Genomic DNA, 9,196 nt, shown 5'->3' on the forward strand with positions numbered 1-9,196 from the left:
GAACCTCTTACAAAAGTACAAGTGAATCTTTCTAAAAGTAAAATATAAACGTCTTAACACAATAACTAAGAAAATTGACATAAAGTCTATGTTAACCAGTTTGATGAAAATATTTCAAATTGTATATAAAAACACCACACTGTACCCCATGATTGCATTAATGTGCACAGCTATCATTTAATTAAAAAAAGAATATTAATTATGCAATTATTTGACATGTGCAGTCAGGAGATTCCTTCTGGTTTTACCCAGACACTAATTAATAAAAAACTTATAAAATACAAAAGAAAAAAAAAAGACTTGGAAAAAATGATTCTGCAATTTATATGGAACTAGAAAAAAACCCATATAGCTAAGGCAGTTCTTAGTAATAAAAACAAATCTGGGGCAGCATATCAGATTTTAGGCTGTACTACAAGGTCATATTAATCAAGACATAATTGTACTGGCACAAAAATAAAGATATAGACATTTGGAATCAAATAGAAAACCATAAAATAAAAGTAACATCTTGCAACCACCTAATCTTTGACAAACCAAACAAGAACATACACTGGGGGAAAGACTCCCTATTCAAGAACTGGATATCCACATGTAAAAGACTGAAACTGGACCTGCACCTTTCTCCACTCACAAAAATTGATTTAAGATAGATAAAGCACTTAAATTTAAGGCATGAAATGATAAAAATCTTCAAAGAAAGCATAGGAAAAACAATGGAAGATAACAGCCTGGGGAAAGACTTCATGAAGAAGACCGCCATGGCAACTGCAACAACAACAAAAATAAACAAATGGGACTTAATGAAACTGAAAAACTTCTGTACAGCTAAGGAGACAACAACCAAAGCAAATAGACAACCTACACAATGGGAAAGGATATTTGCACATTTTGAATCAGACAAAAGCTTGATATGTAGGAAGTATAGAGAACTCAAATTAATCTGCATGAAAAAAGCCAACAATCCCATATATCAATGGGGAAGAGAGAGAATAGAACCTTCTCTAAAGAAGACAGAGGAATGGCAAGCAAACATATGAAAAAATGCTCATCATTCCTAATTATTAGAGAAATACAAATCAAAACCACCCTGAGATATCTAATGTACCAATACTAATATGAAGTAAGTACACTACCTAATACATGCAGACACAAGAGAAAACTAAATTCAATTCAAGCTAGAGTGAGGGTGAATGCAGTAGAGGGGAAAGAGGAAAAGGAGAGGGTATTGGTGTGCTCCCACTTAATGGGCACAATGTGGGAGTGTATGCCACACCTTTTGGGTGCAGGACACGACTGCAAGAGGGACTCCACCTAACAAATGCAAATATTGTAACCTAATTATTTATACCCTCACATTAACCTGAAATGTAAAAAAAATTTCTACTGAATACAGGATTTTTGTTAAATAAGTAGATTTTAGCTGCCATTGTCACACAGAAAACTATGTTAGATGGTGGATATGTTAATTTACTTCACTTATAGTAACCACCATACTAGCTATAAGTATATCTATATGTATACCTTAACATCATATTGCAAATTTCAAATATACACAATAAAATGTACCTAAAATAAAGAATGTGATACTGTACTCTGGTTTGATATGTAATGTCTGTCAATTAATAGCATATTTGTCATGTTAAATACTATTAAACTGTTATGTAGTAAAAAAAAAAAAATAGCCTATACAAATATTAAGGATACTACAGAAATTCCAGGCCAAAACAATGACTGAATTTTTTAAGGAATAAATGGAATGTTAATGGTCCATTTTACAATAGCAATCCTGATGATTTTGAGGATACTGACTTCTTTTCTATATTAAAAATGTAACCAGTGCCTTAGAGTAGGATAGTTTTGCAAGATGTTGCCATTGGGGAAACAAGGTAGGATCTCTGATTATTTCTTACACCTGGCTGTAAACCAAAAAATATCTCAAAAATCAAAGTTTCATTTAAAGGAACAAATTAGCCAAAGACCAAGGGTAATGAGTATCATTAACAAGATGATAGGTAATGAGTTAACAAAACCTTTTCTCCCTCTACAAAAGAATTTGACCTTGGGTTACTTTAGGAGCTCAGTTCCCCCAAGAAACTATGTCAACTGAATTCCTAAGCAATTTCATTTATGGTCCTGATTGCCTTGGTAATCTGTTAAAAGAGTTACTAGTTTCATTATTAGCCAATATTGCCTGTGATGAAAATGACTCCTCAGATAAATTGTATCTTGATGAGGAAGTTCCTTGCAGGGACATTGGAAACCAAACTATGCTCATTGGTTGTGATGAGAGATTTGTTGATTGGTAGGACTTAGGACTTCAAAGCCAATGTGAGTCTTGCTTCCTCCTACCTGACCTGTCACCTGAAACATCAGAAGAAACAGCTGCTGAATAGCTGTATGTGCTTCCAAAATTACTGCTCACACTAATGGGAAATGCCTGGAACAGAAAATTCGGCATGTATCCTTCATCCATTCAAAACATGAATGAAGGCTCAGCGCCTGTGGCTCAAGTGGCTAAGGCGCCAGCCACATACACCTAAGGTGGCGGGTTCAAATCCAGCCTGGGCCCGCCAAAGAACAATGATGGCTGCAACCAAAAAATAGCTGGGCGTTGTGGCAGGCACCTGTGGTCCCAGCTACTTGGGAGGTGGAGGCAGGAGACTCGCTTGAGCCCAGGAGTTGGAGGTTGCTGTGAGCCATGATGCCACAGCACTCTACCCAGGGGGAAAGCTTGAGGCTCTGTCTCAAAAAAACAAACAAACAAACAAAAAAAAACTAATGAAACAATATCACTGTGTGAATTTAGATAAAATTATGGCTTCTGAGCTAGAAAATATTTCTGAACACTTGTTCAGAAGGATGATGGCCCAAAAGTCATACTTATCTAATCTTAGATATAAAATCTAATTCATCATCTAAACTTCTTTATGTAAAGATGTACAGGTATGTTTATTAACCATGTTTATTAACCTTTCCCTCTTGGGATGGAAAATAGTTACCTCAACTTAAAGACAATTCATCAGATGTATCCTTCCACGGGCCATAGATACCTGGTGTCCAGAGGCTTTTGAATATCCTGGTTCTATTCTTCTGGTGCAGAATCACATGCTTTATGAACATGATGGTTTAGGCAGTCAGCTGCTAAAGAGAATAGGAGGAAATCTTTAATGGTCATCTTGAAATATTTGCAAAATATATTTTATGGCAGCAGAAATTAATACAGCACAATTTTTTTGACTTGATGTTTGCTTAAAAAGCTATTGCTACCTGATCTTTGTTAATAAAGGAAGTTCTTAAAGCCCTTGTGAATTTGTCCTGTTTAAAATATCATCCCTATATCAAATAGAGGCAGCTAAAATTTAAATGCTGCCACCCATAGGATTCTTTTTTTTACTGAGTCATAAACACATAGATCATATATACATTAATGCATTAAGGGGGTACAATGTGCTGATTTTAAATACAATTTGAAATCCTTACGTTAAACTAGTTAATGTAGACTTCACCTCATTTACTTAATTATTGTGTTAAGACATTTATACTCTATATTTAAAAGAATTAACATGTACCCTTGTAATATGAACCATAGGAATGGTCCTGGACTAGGGCACAGCTTTGTGCCATCAGATGACCCCAATTGGGAACAAACTACTCTACCACCAGGAGACCACACTGTGTTGTATATTTTGTCTGCATGGTTCCAGTTCTTAAATCATTATCTATAAAATTTTTCTTATATGGTATTTAACAGAAATCGTCTAATAACATAACAAATGACAACCTAGACCTATAATCAGTACTGCATATCATTATGCCCATAGCAATTAATAGCACTAATTAAAATCCAATCTTATTTTACAAGACTAAAACTGTTATCCAGGTTTAAGCAGCACGTATTTTAAAACATTTACAATTGATCCAGTTCTAACAAGTAACCCATACTTGTTACTGACATTATCTTAATACTTTCCATTTCATGATTTAGCAACACATCAATCTGGAAAATAAGACTTAGTGGTGAAAATAACACCAACCCATGCTGTTCTTAGTCATATCTAATAAAGAATCCTATGGGCACAGTGGGACCATTCCCAACTGAACTGGATCAATTGTACAGAATCACATGCTTTATGAACATGATGGTTTAGGCAGTTCCTAAATACAGAGCCTCTGTTCCTGTGAATCAATAAAATGAGATAACTGAACTAAATTTAGTATCATTTTTGATGTGTTTCATCAAATTAAGTTTGACAAAATTCAGCCCGGCCTTTCACAGACATTTCCCACCAGTTTGAGAAAAGTAAATTTGCCAAGAAAAAGTTAAATTAAATTAATCTGACAAAAAAAAAGATGGGACAGTTTAAGTTTACATAGCATCTAGAGGTTTAATGAAATTTAATTTCTGACTGGGAGAATAAGAAAAACTGCTGTGCTTTATTTATGCCAATAACAGTCAAGCTGAGAATCAAACCTAAGACATCATACCCTTCATAGTAGATTTGAAGAAAATGAAATACCTGGGAATATATCTAATAAAGGACATGAAGGGCCTCTATAAAGAAAACTATGAAACCCTGAGAAAAGAAATAGCAGATTTCACAAATGGAAGAACATATCATGCTCATGGCTGAGAAGAATAAACATTGTTAAAATGTCCATACTACCCAAAGCAATCTACAGATTTAATGCAATCCCCATCAAAGCACCAATGTCATGCTTTGAAGAGCTTGAAAAAATAGTACTTCATTTCACATGGAACCTAGGAAAAACCCCAAAGAGCCAATGCAATTTTAAGGAAAAAAAAATTCTGGAAGCATCACATTACCAGACTTCAGGTTACACTACATCATTTAAAAGAATTGAAATTATACCTTGTATTTTCTCAGACCACAGGGCAATAAAGGCGGAACTCAACTTTAACAAAAATTTTCATCCCCACACAAAGGCATGAAAATTAAACAACCTTATGCTGAATGACCACTGGGTCAAGGAAGACATAAAGGAGAAAATTATTAAATTCCTCAAACATACCAACAATGAACCTACAAGTTACCAAAACCTGTGGGATACTGCAAAAGCAGTCCTAAGATGGAAATTTATTGCAGTAGATGACTACATTCAAAAAAACAGAGAGCACATCAACAAGCTAATGAATCATCTTAAGGAAAGGGAAAAGGATGAATGATCTAATCCCAAACCTAGCAGAAGAAAAGAAATAACCAAAATTAAATCAGAAATAAATGAAATTGAAAACAAAAGAATAATTCAGAAAATTAATAAAACAAAGAGTTGGTTCTTCAAAAAGATAAATAAAATGTATAAACCTTTGGCCAGATTAACTAGAAACAGAAAAGTAAAATCTCTAATAACCTCAATCAGAAATGAAAAGGGGATGGGATTCTCGGAATATGGCCAACTGGTAGCAATCCTTGGCAGAGGCTCCTGAGCAGAGGAAAAAAAACTGGATGGAATAGGATGCTATGAACCCAAAGAAAGGGAGCTGAGACAAGAAAGAAGTTTAGCAAGCTGTAACTCCAAAGAAGAGCATTTAAGAAAACAAATTACAGGTACAAAGCCTATCAACTAGAGGATGGGAGATACCTCCCCCAAGCAGGGGGCCTGCTGCAGACTATCTGTGAATGAGCAGGGAACAAAACACCTCTCATTTTACTTCACTGGAGAGAGCTGCTAAACTTCAGGTCTCATTCTCCTGGGAGCTTCCACTTATGAACCTAGACACCACCTCGCCAAACATAAAATTGAACAGATATTTAACCCTACAAGTCCAAACTCCCAGTCCACCCCTTCCACCTTGCATGGCAGTCTGAAGTTCTGTCCCCTGCAGAGCACAGAGTGTTTGGTCTTGTCCTGAGAGAACTGGGCATAGTGTAGACTGCCAAGCATCAGGATGGAATCTGTGACTAATGGGAAAGAAAAAGGGTATGGGAAGAAAGGGATACTCGGTGGGAGGAGGAGCAGTCCCTGGTTATGACTATGCCCAGCCAGTGGTAGTGTTTGACCCTCAGTTCAGGCTGTGTCTGGCAGGACAGGGTACAGAACTGACAGCACCCCACAATGCAGAGTGGTTGCCCCATGTGGACTGAGTTTGGCAGACAGGGCTGGTTCCCAGCCCCTACTGGGCCTCTGAGTAGAGTCTTGATAGGTGTGGACTGTGACCTGAGAGCAAGGTCATGGTCCCCTGATTCCAACAGAACCCTCAAGCAGTGGATTACTGGGTGTAAACTAAGACCTGAGGCTAGGGCAGGCTCCACTGTTTCCAGTGGGGCTGGTGAGCAGAGGCTTACCAGGTGAGGACTGAGACCTGTGGGTGGAATATGGTGCCCTGACTCTAACAGAGCCTGTGGACAAAGGCTTGCCAGGCAGTGCTCTGAAACTGGCAGACCAGGCTGTGGTCCCCTGACTCCAACTGGTCTGGCAAGCAGAGGCTAGCTATGTGTGGACTCAGACCAGAGGGTGGGGCCTGATGCCCTGACTCCAACAGAGCCTGCAAATAGAGGCTTGTCAGGCAGTGGACTGAGACTGGCAGATGGGGGTGTGGTCCCCTGACTCCAATTAGTCTAGCAAGCAGAGGCTAGCTGTGTGTGGACTGAGACCACAGGCAGGGCCTGGTGCCCTGACTCCAGCAGAGCCTGAGAACAGAGGCTTGCCAGGCAGTGGACTGAGAATGGCAGGCAGGGGCATGGTCCCCTGATTCCAACTTGTCTGGAGATGCAGAGGCTAACTGGATGTGAACGGAGACTGGTGGGTAGGGGTGTGGCTTCTGGCTCCAGCTGAGCCTGTGAGCAGAGAAGGGGACAACACTGTGGACTGAGTCTGGCAGGCAGGAGTGTGGATTCCTGGCTCCAAATGTGTTGTTGAAGACCCTTGAATCCCTCTCTATTGGGCAGGGTTTGCACTTTCTGAGACAATTTGGTTGGAACCTGTGTCTGGGACATTCTGAGGTTGACTTTCAAAGTTCTGTAGCAGAAAAGAACTGAAGGGTGGGGACTGGGTGCTGGAGCTATTTGTATCTCTTCACAGATGAGATTTAAACCTAATACTGTGGTTTCTTAGGATAGGGTATAGGTTGGCTGAAATCAAAACAGAGCTAGCTTGCACTGTCTCACCAAGTACGTCCTCAGAGCTAAAACTCTGAAAGGGACCTTTTGTAAGGTTGTAGGAGATGAGCCACAATTACAAAGCCTAGAGTTTTGCTAAAGGGCTATCTCTACTACCTGGGAACTCCAATTCAATCTCACCATACCAGTTCTAAGAACCAAATGGTGGAAAATAAACATGGTGCAGACCCTACAGAAGAACTCTGGCAACAAGAATAACCACAGTAGATCAACCCCTCCCCCAAGAAAGAAATACAAACTGAAGATGCCATGCAAAGACAAATGGCAGCAATGTCAGAAATCAAACTCAGGATATGGATTGCAAATAAGATAAATAGAATGGAAGAAAAGATAGAAATTGAATTCCAAAGAGTAGTTCTAAAGTTGCCTTAAGAAATTAATGAATTCAAAGCTAAAGTCACCAAAGATATGGACATAATGGGAAAAGAGATAGCAGGGCTCAAGGAAATGAAAAAGGAGGTTGAGGAGCTCCAGATACAGTAGAATCCCTCAGTAATAGAGTTGACCAGCAGAAGAAAAAATCTCTGACTGAAGATAAAGCTTTTGAACGTTTGCAAACACTCAAAGAGGCAGACAAATAGAGAGCAAAAACTGATCATTCCCTGAAAGAGTTGTGAGATCACTCCAAAAGATCAAACATTCATCTCATAGGAATTCCCAAAAAACATAAGGATGGTCCTAAAGTTACAGATGCTCTACTCCAAGAGATTTTGGAGAAGAACTTCCTAAGCATTTCAAGAGATACAGAACTTCAGATAGCAGACAGTTTCAGAACCCCAGCAAGACTCAATCCAAATAAAGGATCTCCTAGACATATTGTGATTAACTTTGCCAAAGTTAAGACAAAGGAGAAAATTCTGCAAGCAACCAGATGTAAGAAAAGCATCACCTACAAAGGGAGAAATATCAGAATGACTGCAGATGTCTCAGCTGAAATGTTTCAAGCCAGAAGAAGAGGGTCATTGACCTTTGATTGCCTAAAATAAAACAATTTCCAGCCCAGGATCCTCTACCCAGCTAAACTGAGACTCATTTGTGATGGAGAAATCAAATACTTTAATGACATACACATGTTGAAGAAATTTGCCATAACTAAAGAGATTTGCCATCTCTCCAGGATATTCTCAGACCCATCCTCCACGACCAGCACAAGGCTCTAACTTCAAAGTAAACTCACCCAGAAATTTTTGAACAAAAGCCAACTTCCACAGTGGTGAAAGGATTAAAAATGTCCACTGGAAAAATCATGACACCCAAAACACAACCAGGCTTATCAATTCTCTCAATTAATGTGAATGGTTTAAATTGTCCTCTAAAGATGCACAGGCTGGCTGACTGAATACATAAACTCAGACCAGATATCTGGTGTATACAAGAATCTCACCTTACTTTAAAGGAGAAAAATAGACTTACGGTGAAGGGATGGACTTGTATATTACAGGCAAATGGAAACCAGAAAGAAGCAGGGGTTGCAATTTTAGTAGCAAATACAATTGGCTTTAAACCAACAAAGATAAAGAAAGATAAAGAAGGTCACTACATATTTGTCAAGAGAAACACCCAAGGGAAAACCCATTTATGGGTTTCCCAGAATGCTGCTCAATTCTTAAAGAAGATCCTAAGGGACATGAACAACTTGATACCTTCCTGCACTCTAATAGTCAGAGATTTTAATATCCCCTTTGACAGTTCTGGATAGATCCTCCAAGAAGAAACTAAACCAATAAACATTAGACATAAACCTGACCCTAGAACAAATGGACTTTACAGACCTCTACAGAACATTTCATCCTAATAAAACTGAATATACATTCTTCTCATAAGCCCACAAGTCATCCTCCAAAATAGATCATATCTAAGGACACAAGTCTAACCTTAGCAAATTTAAAAATATAGAAATTATTCCTTGTATCTTCTTGGACCATCACGGAATAAAAGTTGAACTCAACAGCAACTCAAAGTCATGGAAGCTAAATAATCTTAGGCTGACTGATAGTTGGGTCAAAGATGAGATTAAGAAGGAAATCACCAAATTTTTGGAACAAAATGATAAC

This window comes from Otolemur garnettii, unplaced genomic scaffold (assembly GCF_000181295.1).
Source record: "Otolemur garnettii isolate 467f Iridium unplaced genomic scaffold, OtoGar3 scaffold00261, whole genome shotgun sequence".
Classification (NCBI taxonomy): Eukaryota; Metazoa; Chordata; class Mammalia; order Primates; family Galagidae; genus Otolemur; species Otolemur garnettii.